Raw genomic sequence first — 15,548 nt, 5'->3', positions numbered from 1 at the left:
CTTATTCTAGGCTTGCTAGATTTAGTAAACAAAACAAAATGCAAAAAACAAACAAACAAAGAAAAAAAAAAGAAACCCAGGACACTCAGTTAAATTTGAATTTCAGACAGACAACATTTTTTAGGGATAAGTATATCCCATGCGATTTTGGGAACATATTTGTACTAAAAAAACACTTTATTTTGATCTGAAATTCAAATCAAACTATGCATCTTGTCTTTTGTATGGCAGCCCTATTTGACACACACTGAAGTTTGAGAAACACTGATTTAAGGGGTATATTCAAATGTTCAGAACCAGCACAAAGCTCTGGCCATAGCTGAAAACTTTTTGGGAGATGAAGGGTGGAGGGATTTTTGCTGATCTGACTCTAAATGCCTAAGAAGAGCTTTGTAAACTACTAAAGCGTGCAAACATGGGGTCAGCAAAGCCTTTCTTCCATCCTGTTTTACCAGGTAAGTGTTTTCCCACAGGAAAAGCAACAACTTTAGGAAATCTGCGTGTTATCAGCACACAGCTTGTTATCTCTTTAAAGCTTGTTCTCTTAACCGTAGGGGAAAAGAGAAGGGAGGATGGACAGGTGCTTCCTAGATGGACATTTTTACAACCTTCTTTGGGAACCTATGATGATTTTCTAAATATTGGGCTAAACAGTTTGTTAACTCCTGTTCAGCTCTATCCATGTTAGGGAAGTGAAGTTATTCCTTGGTTAACATCAGGCTGTATTTTTTGTAAGGAAACTTTTTGGAATTCTTGGTGCAAGTTTTAGTTTCTTTCAGAGGAGACGAGGGTTTGATGATTTTTTTATTTCGATAACAATCCAAACAATCTTTCAGGCTGAAAGGTGTGCAGAATTGTGAGAAAGTGATTGCCTGGGACATCTGTGCTCACAGGCATGCTCTCTCTTCAGAGGCCTGCTGAGGGGTGACTCTGGAGGAGTGAAACCATCTTTTCACCACCCACGTTTGTATGAAACGTGCTTAAAAACATGCTTCATGAACAGACTGGAGAGTCCAGTAAAGTCTGATCCACGGTGGGCTCAAGAACATTGATAGAAAGAACATTCCTGCTTCTGACTTCATTTTACTACAGTTTCTTTCCAGCTGAAGGTAAGGCCTTTCATTGATTTTGACTGGCTGGGACCATATTTCTAATTTACATCTTCTGAGTCTACAGTCACTGCAAAGAAGCCCAGATAAAGTGGAAGCAAACAGAGCCTGCTGGAGAAACCCTCAGCCTGAGTAATATACTATTTACCTTAATGAAAGCACTATCAGAAACAGGAGGGCCAGCCTTTTTTGTTATTGCTACACACAAGCAGTCTGCAACCTGAAGGAATAATTGCTGCTCCGTGTCTGAACCTTTCCTAAATAATTTCAATTCTATTGACTTTTTTGGCCTTTTAACCAAGCCATCAGCTTTCTAGATAGCTTTGCTTCCATTTCTAGAAATCCATAGCCCGTGGAAAGAGTGAGTAGCTCAAGACATCTTATAAACCTTACTTCATTTATCCTTACCATAGCCTTGAGAAGTAAAAGGTCTATAAGTCCTAATGACCCCAGTTTTCATATATGAAGAATGAGGTACAGAAAGGCTATAAATGACACACAGGCTGAGAGTTCCCTGAAAAACTAACAGTCTTCATACTTTTATATGTGATTATTAATTATAAGCATTGGTTGGCTCTAGTACTAGGTGACCTATGAATAAAATAAAACTGCCTCTTTCCTGGAAGATTTGTAATACGTTATGAGATTTTATTTAGAGTCTATATTCTTATCATGTTAGAGCAATGTGCAGAAACCAAGGTCCCCTCTCAATATTGCCTAAGGTCTTTGAGTTTATCAAACACAGGTGATACACCATTAGAAGATGTTTATACGGGAGCTTTGGTGAGATGAATGCTTGTAGCCAACTGATCTAACCGAAGTCTTTCTTGGTGTGATCCAAGGGGCTTTAGTACCTAAATGATCAACGATTATACGGTCTTTTCTACCATATGGGTCCATTGGTGGGATGGCACATATTTTCTGGGTTAGGAAAGATATCATCCCTTTATGATCCTGTTGCCGTAACTCAGACACTGGGTCCAAACCCAGTTCTCTAACCCTTGATCTAAAAGGTTGCAAATAAAATAGTAGACCATGGAACGGGTGAAAAGAATAGAAACACAGAGGGATTCATGAACCTACTTGAATAAGGGGGACACTTGAGACCTCCACCTCCGGAGGGTTTTGCCAGTGTTCACAGACAGGGATAGTTTAGGTGGCAGATATATATGTCAGCAACTTTGGCTAGTCTTACTCCTTAGTGGTAATATAAGAAGGGTTAACAGTTGAGTTGAGGAGAAGGTCACTACCTATGAGCTGAGTCTTCTGAACTCTGCTATGTTTATTGTCTAAGGAAGAGACCTGTGTCTATTAGATACCTTTCTGGGACAAGTGACAGGTCAGATTAGATGAGCTGGAGAGAGAGAGGGCTAGAGGACTAAATACAGAAAAACAGAGGAGGCGGGCTGTGTGCAGCCCCAGCTAGATTTATTTTAGCCCTTATAAATAAAAACATGAGCAGAGCCTCTCTACAGAATTATTTACGAAAGAATTTTAAGCTATGGGCCCTTTCCAGGCTAAGCACTGAACGCTAAAGTTCATGATGTAGAATGACTTTGGCTCCTGTGGCCCCAATTTGGACAAATCTGCCATTAACACCAGCATGGCAGTTATTTTACTGGGGGTGACAGATTGTGAGGTAGGGAGAGTAATTCAGACTATTACCCAGGTGAAGGCACGAAAGCTCAGTGATATATGAAGACCACTTAAATTCATTGTATCTTGTACATCACATCTTTGATAGATTATAGCTGTGGCATTAAAATGGAAATGGTTTCTCTGAGGCCTGACAGGGGCTGGGGTGACCTGTGACCTCCCTCTGAGGAATGTGACTGACCGAATTATCAGTTAAGAGAAAAATCTACGGGGAATAGACTCACAGTGATGGCGAATCCCCCATGCATATATATCTATATCTTTTAAACCTCTGGTTTGATTGAAAGCTTCAGTACTCAAACCTTGTTTCCACCTCCTCTCTCGGATCCTCCCCCCAGCGCGCCTGCCGCAACCCAGGCTCACTTTCTCAGCTCAGATTTCATACCGGCAAGGCCCCTAATATTGATTGAAAAATTGTTATTAGAGATAGTAGGCCTCCTGCATGCTGCCTACTGATTTAATTTGGAAAACATTTAATTTTATGAAGCGGTAAATGATGGTGCCCTGCTCCCCTGTGTTAGGGAGCATCTGGCTCTTCACCTCCTCACCCGCCCAAGTCCCCGGCGTCCTCTTGGCAACCATGTGCTCCCTTCCCCTTTGCTTAACAAGTTATTTCAATTTCTAAACGAAGGCTGAACAAGAGAAAGACAACATGCAAATTGAGCTCCAAGCCGCCATTCACACGTGAAAAAGTTCCCCTGGAATTCCCTCAACTCAGCCCAGCCCCCCTCTCTGCATCTGTCATGAAAGAAACAGAGCCCTTGTTCTCCTCAGATTGTTTTCACCAATGACCTGACACCACCATCTATAATTAATTACATCATTTACATTAGACTATTGACTAAACAAATACATAAATCATAGGCAGAGTCAATAGGTGCAGACATATTTAATCATGTTCTAAATAATGATTACTGCTCCCATAATGCAATAATTATTTTCAGCAGCTGACTTGAATTAATCTTCTGTCAGTGTGCCATCTGAAAAAAAAAAAAAAGACGAAGGTGAAGAAGGCAACGCCAACGATGGAGGAGCTGTTCTGTTTCTCTCAGTGTCTCTTTTCATTCTTCCCTGCAGGTTCCCTCTGCTCTCCCTCTCTCTTTCTACGACCCCTCTAGGCTTCTCTTTTCCTTTTCCTCTGCTTTTCACGGTCCCCTTTGTCTCCTCCTGTGTTCACGTCCGCGTCTCATACTTGTTCTTTTTGCCACCTGTCTCCGTGGCTCTTTCTCCCCCGACATGTAACTTCCCCGTTCTTCTTCCTTTGCATTCGTCCTGCGGCTGGACCGTGACCCTGGCGGCATCCAGTCCCCATTTCCAGCCCCCGCACCTCTTGCCCCAACCCTCCTGCCCTCCCATCACCTTCATTTCTAAATCTCTGTGGACAGTTTTAAACGCTAAAACTCAGAGAAGCAGTTTTCTTAATAACTTATCCAGATTAGATTTTCCTTCTCTCCTGTTTGACAGCTTTTCCTAAATCATTTTCCACTTAAGAATGGAAAATTGATTAAAGAGATGGGGCAGTTATAACACAGGAGTACTCTACAAATGCAATGCTCATAATTTTTAGACTAATTTAGCTTTTGTCATCAGAGAGAAGAGAATAAATCAGTGTTTGTAGGTGTACATGGGTCTAACTTAGAAATGGAATCAACTCTTCAAAGTATTTTATTTGGGATAGAGCATACTACAGTTAGTGGGTGCTTTGCAAATAAAATAATGCCTCCTATTCTACTTCATATTTGGCTATCAGTAGGCAAGGCCAATTATTAAGAAGTGACAGCCTGAAGAAAAGACATTAGGCCACAATTTATTTAAATACCAGTAGTTTGAAGTACTAATTCTAAGAGACTGCGTTAAGTATAAACGCAGAATAAAATTTTACATGCTGTCTTGTCCCTAGCACCATCCCTTGCTTTCTTTTTGTAAGTTTATAGACAGTTGTTACATCAGAGGAAAAGTCATTTTGGGTCAAATAATACAAAAGAGTTGCAAATGTTTACTGCCTGTAGTTAGTTTTAATATTCTCTCCTGAAAGCTTTTCTGCAACGACCTTTTTAATTAATGCTTGTCCTCGGGGATTTGTGATCAAAAAAAGTCCCGGATCACTATCCATGAAATGGGGAATACATTTCCTAACCTCTTTTCTCTATTCTCATCCCAAAGGATGAGCCATTTTTGATTCTTTGCACACTCATATGTTGTGTCTGGCTGACCAGGCCCCTCTTATCCTTTCAAGCAATGACATCCTTTCTGGTTGTGGTACATACTTGCCAATTTAAGGGGCATGTAATAGGAATGTGATTGGAATTTGTCCTGATTAGCAATATAAGGGAAGACAGCCTTGGCAGGGAATATTTAGAATCACAGGTAATAGAGTATTCATTCATTCAAAAAATATCTACTGAGTGCCTGCCTGTGGCAGGTACTGTGCTAGGTACTGGTTATCCACAATGATCATCAGTTCATAGACATTATTAAAGCTACTTTCCTAAACTCCTCGTTAAATTCCATAGAAGCAAATTTAAATAAACAATTATTTTGAGAATAGCACACTGTACAATTGAAATTATTGAATATACCAGCTAGGATGAATTTTTTTGGTGTCATATGAACCAGGTATGTTCCAAACAGTTCAACAAAGGTGTGAGACTAATGTGAAACTCAGTGAAAACTATCTGAAAATGTTAGATGTGGGGTTTGACTTTTTCCCATTTACATGTCTGTTCCCTAAGGAAAAAGAGGATAGAGAGGGATAGTTAAACAAGAGACCTAGTAAAGGGAAAGAGAGAGGCTAGTAGGAAGAATGAAATAATTTCCCCCTGTCCACTGACCAAAACCATCACTCACTGTGGAAGTACTTACCTCAAACAGATCCTGCCTCTGAAATGAGAGCACTATTTTGTAATTTCTCCAGGGAACAAGTGGAAAGGGAATACACAATTTACATGAATTATTTGAAACTTTGAGGTGTCATTTATTCAATATATTGCTTATTTATCAAGAACAACAAAAAATATCTTAGTGAAAAGGGTAAAGTTTGCAAGGCAAAATGCAGTTTTCTTATGTGAAAGCAGGGGGAAAAAATCTACTTCCTAGGGATGTTGTGAAGTTTAAATGGCAGCATATTTATGGAAATGCAGTGCATCTGGCAATAGGCCATACACATAGTAAGTTCTCAAAAAATGGGCTCTGATGCTGTTACTACAGAATGATCAAGTATAGAGTCTTAGGGTGCTTGTAATTAATTGAAGGATGGGTTGATTCTTTTTAGGTAATTTTGAGTAGAACAAACATATACCTTTGTATATGGTGTATTTGTATATTTGTATGGTGGTTCTGATCCACTCCCAAGATATATGTGTGTGTGTGTGTGTGTGTGTGTGTGTGTGTGTATGTGTGTGTATATATGTATATATATATACATATATACACACACATACATATTTTGACTGTACTGCATGGCTTGCCATGGCAGTGAAAGCCTGAAATCCTAACCACTAGGCCACCACAGAACTCCCCTAGGTATGTTTTTATATATACAACTACATTGTTAGTTAATCTTTTATTATTTACCAGAATCATTCACGCAAAAGCCCGCACAAAACTATGCATATTCTGTGTGTTAAAGAAATTCACTTTCTAGGACTGGAGGCAAGTGCACAGATAATTTTTGTAAAATTATGAAATGCAATGTAATATAATGTTCAATAATCCTTTGTTCCTGTAGTGACTGGAACTTCCCGTCTCTATAGTGGTACTGTATAGGACTTGGATTAAGTATACTGTTAAACCAGATTTAAAGTCAAAACAGAGGTAAATACAAACTAAATTTTTCTAAATTAGCATGGCAGTCACTTCCTCTACTTGGTCTGTGACTCAGTGGTTTATTCTAACACACAAGCCATATGCCCTCTAACTTGCTTGGGGAGGCCTGTTCTTAGTTGCTGTATAGTCAGTGACATACCATTTTTATGTATAAGCATCTTCTGAAATGCAGAGAAGTTTGGGGGCAGTTATAATAAACACTTCTTTTGGGACCCATGGCAAAGAATTTGTAGTACTTCATAACCTAGCACATCAAGGAGCTTATATAAAAATGGAGGAATTGTGCATTTTGGCTACCGATTTGAAATATTTATAAAGGAAAGTGAAAAAGGAGTCCACCTTTCCATCAGAGCCTGTGTTATAGCCTGGTTAATATTGCATGATGAGTGACATATAAATAAACAATAAATAGAAATAAACATAGTGAATATAAAAATAATTATTGATATAAATAATAAATGAATAAAACATAAGTTTAGGGCTGAGATGGAATGGAACTAGATATGAAATTTAATTGAGCTTGATTTTGAGTTTAAGTCTTTTGGAACCAGTAGTTCAGTAAGGATTTCAGGAATTTTTTTCCTTTTAATTTTAAATGAATGTGCTCATAGATCCTGGCTTCTTAGGTCAGTCAACCAAAGATAACTATTACTGTAATTCTAAATAGCTGCCTGGGGAAAAGTATTTGGCCTGAGGATGGGTTTAGACCAGGGGGACCAGAGGTTTCCATTTTAAAAGGATCATCCCCTGCTCAAACAGTTTTGATCTATCTTTTAAGAAGTCTTTGGGGAACTGTACATTATTCCCTTTTCTCCAGGAGAAAGCAGCAGGAGGAAATTCTTTTCTTCAGTCTTGGGAGAAGCCTTCCAGATCATTAACCAGCTGGGCTATCGGAACCAAATTTTCCAGAGGAAGTTGTTTGGGGGAAAAAAATTTTTAGTGCTCTACCTGCAATGGACTCATTCCTTTAATTCTCCCAACAGTTTAATTCAATGAGGCAGGCTGTAAGAGTTCACATCTCTGTTTTAGAGGGGAAACTCAGAGAGATTAACCCTTGCCCCGGGTTACAAGTGATGCAGCCAGCCTTTAGTTGGTCGGTCTGACTCCAGAGGCTACACTGAAAGGGGCAGGACACATGGCGAAATCAGAGGCCAAATCCTATGGGGAATTCTGAGGTTTTCCACCAGTAAGCCGGTGAGATAAGCAAAGGTAGAACTCTATTCCTCCCTCTCCCCAGCTATCCCACTGTCCCTATGACCTCCCTCTTCTACTTCTTTTCCATGCTTTTCAGGTACATTTTGCCTCCTGCCTAGTTTCCTTTTGGATAGTTAATATTCCTGTCTTATACTTCACTAATGTATCCTTTTGTAGTATCTAATTTGCCATTAATATCATTCAGTGTATTTTTTCATTTTACACATTATAGTTTTTATCTCTAGAGGCTGTTTGGATTTAAAAAAAAATCTTCTATGTCTCTACCTAAATTTTGGATAATTATAAAAACTGTTATAAGGCTTTTGCCTGGTAATTCTAACATCTGGGTCAATATCAATTAATTGATCTTTTTTCCTCTTCATTATGGGTCACATTCTCATGCTTTTTTGCATGCCTGGTACTCTTTGGTTCAATGCAAGGTATAAAAGTATTGTTGCATTTTGTTCTGGGACACAGTTAAGATGCATTTGAGTTTTGCTTTCAAGATTTGTTAGTAGGACCAGAGCCATGTCTAGTCTCTGGCTGATTATTTCTCACTACCAAGGCAAGACCCTTCTGAGTACTCTGCCCAATGCCACATCAATTATGAGGTTTTCTAGTCTAGCTAGTAGGAACAAGTACTATTCCTGGCCCTGTGTGGGCACCAGGCACTGTTCTATCTAACAGTGAGCAAGATAGAAGACCCTGTGTCTTCCTTTATAGTCTATTGGGAATTAATGCTGAGTGATAACTGCTGAGTGATGAGAGAACTATGATGGTATATCAGAGGCAACCATGGCCAGACTAGAAGGATCAGGGGAGTTTTTTTTTTTTTTTAAGAGGAAGTGATCTCTAAATCAAGTTTGAAATCCAAATAGGTGTTATCCAGGCAAAGAATAGGGAGAAGTGCTTTCCATGTAAAGAAAATGACATATGCAAATGTCTAAAGCAAGATAGAACAGGGCCAGTTTGGTTTGAAGGACTGAAACAAATCTTAGATGGCTTTAGTGAGGAGTATGAGGACTAAGGGTTGGAGGCTGCCATTTCAATTACTCTTAATAAGCAATTGAATACAGCATTAACACAAAAGGCTCCACAGTCAGACAACCTGTGTTCAAATTCTTGGGGACGATAATATTTATATATTATACTAGGATTAGGTTGGGTGACATATAATAGAAAATCCAAAAGATCAGCAGCTTAAGAAAGATGGAACTTTATTTCTCTCTGTGTAAGAGACGTCATCAGAACGACCTAGGCTCCTCCTGTCTTCTTTTGACATCCTGATGCATGGTTCAAAATGGCTGCTGGAGCTGCACCCATCACATCTGTTTTTCAGACAGAAGGAAGGAGGAAATGGGGAAAGGGCAAAAGCAGAGATGACTTTTTAAAGAAACTATCTCTGAAACCCCTAACACCTCTTCTGCATAAATCTCATTGCTTAGAAATTATTCTCATGGCCTTCCTAGTTGTAAAGGAAGCTGAGAAATGTCTTTTTAGTTGGCAGTATTGTCACCGTGAATAAAATTAGGGTTCTATTGCTGAGGACAAAAGGGAGAATGGATATTGGGTGAGCAAGAAACAGTTTTCTTCTATGTCTTTCAAGCTTAATGTAAGAATTTAAAAAAATGCATATGAAACATGTGGCATAGTCTCTGGCATGTGTTAATTGCTTAGTAGATGTTATCTCCGCAAAGCCAATTCAAAACAACCCCTTTTCGGAAGCATTGTATAAGGGCAATTAGCTTTAAACTAAAGGGTCTCTTACCTACACTTGAATGAACTGGTTTTTCTCCTTCATTGCTGTGGCATAGGTGGGAGTCTGTGACACCATGCATATGACCAACAGCACAAGATCAAATAAATAAGTCTCCTTCATACTGTATTGGCATAATATATCCCATGTCTAATTGCCCTTTGTTGACTTGAAGAGTTATTAATCTTTGTTAGAAAGACATGCTAATTGTACCTGATCAACCTGACAGAATAAGTAAATCATAAAGCCAACCAGGTAGAAGTCAAACAGAAAGAAAATGAATTTTTTTTGGTCATGGGGCCACCATATTTATTCATGAGGTGAAGCAAACAGTCATTTTATTGACTCAAGTTCTTTCATTTACATCTTATCTCAGGCTATTTGCTTTAGTAGTTTAGCACCCATCAGTTAGTAGAGAAGGCTGTCCGCATCCACCTCATATGCTGGCATCAGCATCATCATCATCATCACCAACACCATTACCTTCCCTATGGTCATGATTACCCCCATGCAGGGACGTTTTTCCGCTAACCTACAATTAGCTTAGCTGGGGATGGTAAACAAAGGAAGTGCAGCCCTACTTCCCCTTGGCCTGCCTGACTGGGGTTAGATCTAGCTGGAGCATTAACTAAGCACTAAGAGATAAAGCTATCGTCAGCTGGAGCAGTGAAGCTGGGAGGCAAGTCCATTAAAAACTGGGGAGGCTTGACTTATCACTACATGTGACTATTGACAGCTTCTATAAAAATTCCATCTTCCTTGCCTGGGGTCAACTTGACCTACTGCAGTGAAAACTGGCAAGGTTCTGACCCTTCACATTTATCTCAGCTAGAGCCAGATAACCTTGCCCTGTGGCCTAAAAATACCCTGCCCTTCCCAGTATCCTCTTTATCTCTCTAGCAATAATGACAAAAATGAGCCTGGGCCTTGGAAACAACATGTGGACTTGGAAAACTGTGCATTCCCACCCCTGCAGCCCAAACACACTAGACCTTTGTTTTCAGGAATTGTGAACACAGAAGCTCATGCCCAGGGGTGAGCTGAGGACACCTGCAGGCTTTCTCAGGCTCCCGCTGCCCCAGGTTGCAGCTGAAGTCCGCTGATCACCAGGCCAGTTTGACAGCACTTTTCATGGTTCTCTCTTCCCCTTCACTGGACTAGTGGAATTAGGAGTCCAGAAGCCCTTGTTCAAGTCCTGTTTTGTCACCAAACTGTTGGCCTTGAGAAAGCCACTCAGATTTTGGGGTCTCCACTTCCTCATCGGTAAAATAAGACAATTGATAAATCGTTTTCTAAAATCTTCCAACCTCTACAAGCAATGATTCTTTTCTCTTGCTATTAACTTTCTAGCTTTTCATCCGACTGCCTCAGATTTTGCCTGCTTAAACTTCCGCTGGTGGTTTGCTTTATTTAACATCTTGTATTTTCTCTTCTGTCTCCACCTGGGATGTCAATCACGTGATCCCTGGGTTGGTGGGTAAGTCATTGTGGTGAGCACCCCTGTATCCTCCACGGCACACACGAGCTGCCCAGAGTTTCAGAAGTTCCCAGGGATGATCTGACATAAACCAAGATGATGTTTTTGGCCTCAGAGTGCTTGGAGCTCCTGGTATGTTCCTGGCAGTTTATAAAATTAAAGGAACAGAAGAGCTTTCCAATGTGGTCTCAGTAAACATTCCAGAAAGCACAAAGCCAGCAGAAAGAAACCTCGTTGCCTGGTTTCAGATATAACAGTGAGGCTTGGGACTAATCACCTGGACTGTCATTTCAGCCATACTGAGAAAGGACAATTGCAGTGTGCTCGGTATAAAATGAGATTTAGGCTTTTGGAGGGATTGTGCTTGTTTGGCCAACCCCAGCTCAACCCTAATTTGGTTCTGTACAGCACGGTGTTGACCTGCCTAATTTGGAGTGTGTCTCCTGAAGTTAGCTCCTTGGGTCGGAACTGACACAAACTTGAATGAGCTGAATGTGGCCTGAAACTGATACTGTAGATGGAGCCGGAATGTTTTAAACAGTCCATAAGCAGATTGTTATTAATGAACTTTGTTAATTTTCAGCTTAAGCTGTATTTAAAAATGACCTTTTACAGTGGTGCTTGAGAAGCACAGTCTATATCAATGTGAGCAAGCCTTTGACTTGATTAGTTCCCAATACCTTTATCTTGATGAAATTGCAACTTATTAACATTCTCAAATGAGATGGAACTATAAATGTAAGTGGATTTTAATACAATCATTTTTGAGGGAATGTCAAACTTCATTGCACTCCTCTCTCTCCTTCCCCCTTCCTTTAATGGAAGAATTCAGTGAAGGACTGAGCCAGATTAATGAGCGAGAGATGGAGAGGATTTTGGAGCCAGGGAAAAGACCACATAGCCGATCAGTCTCTAATATAACATTTTAGTAGGCTATTCAGTGAGCTAGCATTATTGAACTACCCAATTGTATTTATGTACCTGTAGAAGGAAAAACAAGGGAGAAACAAGGGCTGAGTTTATGAACATGAGGGAGACAGGAAAAGAGCAAAATTGTCAGCCCGAGAAGTTTGTGACCTGGAACCAAAAAGCATAATTAGCTAAGAAAATCCACGTAATTAAATTAAATATGGATAGCCACTGATTGGGAATTGCACCACGGACAGAATATGCTTGCTGTTAATGACCCACAATTTATTTACACCTTAAACACTGTGTTTCCTTACTGCTCTAAAGTAGTAAAATTGCCTTCTTCCTGGTGAAATTTATTGCCATTTAAACATGCCAAAAGGCCATTCTGGCAGTCATTACAATAATCTATCATTTCTGCAACTGCTGGTATCCTGTTCTGTGGTCAAATTCAATCTGAGAAGGGTCAACAGAATTTTTCCACCAAATGCTTCCCTCTTGACTATCATCAATTTACTTTTGTCAACAAAAAGGGCATTACTACAGAATGAAACAGAAGATCCCCTTAAGACCTCTGGCAAACACCGTGAGCTTCTCTGTGTCTAGTGTCTCTTCAGCCTGCAGATCTGTCTTTCTGCATGTGTCTCTATGCATGGTTGGGTCACTGCATGCAGAAGCATGAGCGGGAACCCTGCCACCTGTCTGTTTTTCTTGCCAATGACAAAAGAAGCGTACCTGACTGGAGCTTACATTCTTTATAGTTTCTGGTTTCCTATAGGACTGGCATTTTCTTTGAAGGAGGAACTTTTTGGGATTTAGAGATGAATTGTTGCTATTGCTAGTCACAGTGCTTTTCCCCTCTCTTCTTTTCTGTATCCCCTTACACCTCTTTGTCAGTTTTGATATGACATTTCTTGTTCACACAGCTCCAACCACTGTACACAGCAAGGGATGCTGGCTTTGTGATATAGAAAGGAAAAAAAAATCCTTTGTTACGGAGGTGAGCATTGAGATTTTCTCCACTCTGGAAAAATGAGATGGAAAATTAAAGAAAAAGAATGAGGTTAATTCAGATATTCACCTGTGTTTTTTTCTGACAAACTTGGAAAAGGGGGCTGTTGCTTTTTATGGGAGTAAGGAGAGGGACTTAGATAAGTGGAACCATTTCTGTATTGTCTCCCTTGGTTAATGTTTGAGGTTACAGCCCCCATTCCAGCTTTCCATGGCTGGGAGTGCAGCACAGCAGAACAAGTGACTGCCCTCTATATTATAACTACGTGGTGGTGATCACATTGCCCCTCAGCCATCGCCTGGTCACATGGGCTGGAAACAGGTTATGATTTATAACCAACAGGTTTAATCTTTTTTTAAAAAATTATTTTATTTTATTTATTTTTGGCTGCGTTGGGTCTTTCTTGCTGTGCGCGGGGTTTTTTCTGTAGTTGCAGAAGAGTGGGAGCTACTCCTTGTTGTGGTGCGCGGGCTTCTCATTGCCGTGGCCTCTCCCGCTGCGGAGCATGGGCTCTAGGCGCTCGGCCCTCGGCAGCTGCAGCACGTGGACTCAGCAGTCGTGGCTTGCGGGCTCTAGAGCGCAGGCTCAGTAGTTGTGGCTCGCGGGCTCTAGATTGCAGGCTTGGCGGCTGTGGCGCACAGGCTCAGTTGCCCCACAGATGTGGGATCCTCCCAGACCAGGGCTCAAACCATGTTCCCTGCATTGGCAGGTGGATTCTTTTTTTTTTTGCTGTACGCGGGCCTCTCACTGTTGTGACCTCTCCCGTTGCGGAGCACAGGCTCCGGACGCGCAGGCTCAGCGGCCATGGCTCATGGGCCCAGCCGCTCCGCGGCACGTGGGATCTTCCCAGACCGGGGCACGAACCCGTGTCCCCTGCATCGGCAGGCGGACTCCCAATCACTGCGTCACCAGGGAAGCCCGGCAGGTGGATTCTTAACCACTGCGTCACCAGGGAAGTCCCAACAGGTTTAATCTTGAATGGTCAGACTGCAAACTCGAGGGTGATATAGTGTTTATAGTGTGTTTTTTGGCGTGGGCAGGATAAAAATTAACTTTTTATTGTTAGTAGCAGTCTTGTATTCCTTTGGTCATATAAAGTTTACTTTCACATTTTATCAGTTATCTATATTTTTTTTGCAACAAGTCCAAGCAGGCTATCTCTTCCTAGGAAAATGGATTTTTATTGGGATAGATTTGCCTTTTTAATTATGTATAAGGATGTTGACAAGCTGAGTGTTGCACTTCTTTGGCTTTTTGATGCGTATCTTACCATTACATTTGTTAGGTTTAGTTTGTGTTCAGTTTGTTTACTTTAAACTCTATATATCATATGGGCAGATTTGGAATTTGGGTTAATTTAGATGTGGCCATTACTTTTTTTCCCCAAGTTATTAAAGTTTTATTTTATATTTTATATTTTTTAAGTTTTAAGAAACATTTTACAAACCAAAGAGTACAAGGGTTTCTTTTAATTTTATCTAGAAAATTTATATTTTTAGCTCTCATATTTGGTTGATTATCTATTTTGAGTTTTTAATTACATACTGTGGAGATAAGAATTGAAACTCAATTGTATATGGCTATCAAATTGTTGCAACATCATGTTTCAAAAAGATTATCTTTTCTCCATTAAGTTTCCTTAGCAGCTTTGTTGAAAATCAATTGACTACATATATGTGGGTCTATTACTCAATTTTCCGTTTTGTTCAATTGATGCATGTGTCCATGCTTTTGTCAAACCATGCAGGATCTATTACTCTAGCTTTTTTTTTCAATTCTAGGCTGCAGCATAACAAAGAATGTATAATTCCTGCAGGGAAATCTGCATCTATCAGACCCAAACTGTGCCAATGTAAGCATTTTAAAATTGATCATCATCTCCTCTTTAGTTTAGTTAGAAGAGTAGGGAGTAGCAACCCATAGAGACATGGATATTTTATGGAAGTCCTCCAAGTAGCTAATAATAGAAATAACCATGATTTATTATTGTTTATTAAGGCTAAGTAGTCTGCTAGGTGTTCAATCTACTATCTATATTATTAAAAAGCTCTTCTTAGGTATTAAAATTCACCTAATTAAAAAATAAAGCTTATACAAGAATTATCCCAATTTTTACCAAAAAAAGAAATGAAGCTTAAGTAAGGTAAATGACTTGTTCAAAGTCACACAGGCAAAAACATTAGGAAATAGAACAGGGATTTGAACTCAGAGGTGTCTGAACTCAGTGTCTGTACTATTAACCTTATGCTAGGTACTCCTAAAATAAGCAATGTACCCCTGTAAATCCCTGGAAATCTCTGGAACAGAAATCTATTTCTGACTATTGTAAATACATTGTCTGATTTTTAGCTGTCAATTCTTTTTTTAAAATTCTTTTAATTTTTATTTTATATTGAAGTGTAGTTGATTAACAATGTGTTATTTTCAGGTGTACAGTAAAGTGATTCAGTTATACATACACATGTATCTATTCCTTTTAAAATTATTTTCCCATTTAGGTTATTACAGAGTATTGAACAGCGTTCCCTGTGCTATACAGTAGATCCTTGTTGGTTATCTGTTTCAAATACAGTAGTGTGTATATGTCAGTCCCAAACTCCCAATTTATCC

This window comes from Delphinapterus leucas, chromosome 5, assembly GCF_059928025.1.
Source record: "Delphinapterus leucas isolate spDelLeu-1000000601 "Yukka" chromosome 5, BTC_Dleu_Yukka2, whole genome shotgun sequence".
NCBI classification, from domain to species: Eukaryota; Metazoa; Chordata; class Mammalia; order Artiodactyla; family Monodontidae; genus Delphinapterus; species Delphinapterus leucas.
Note: the sequence above shows the minus strand (reverse complement) of the source record.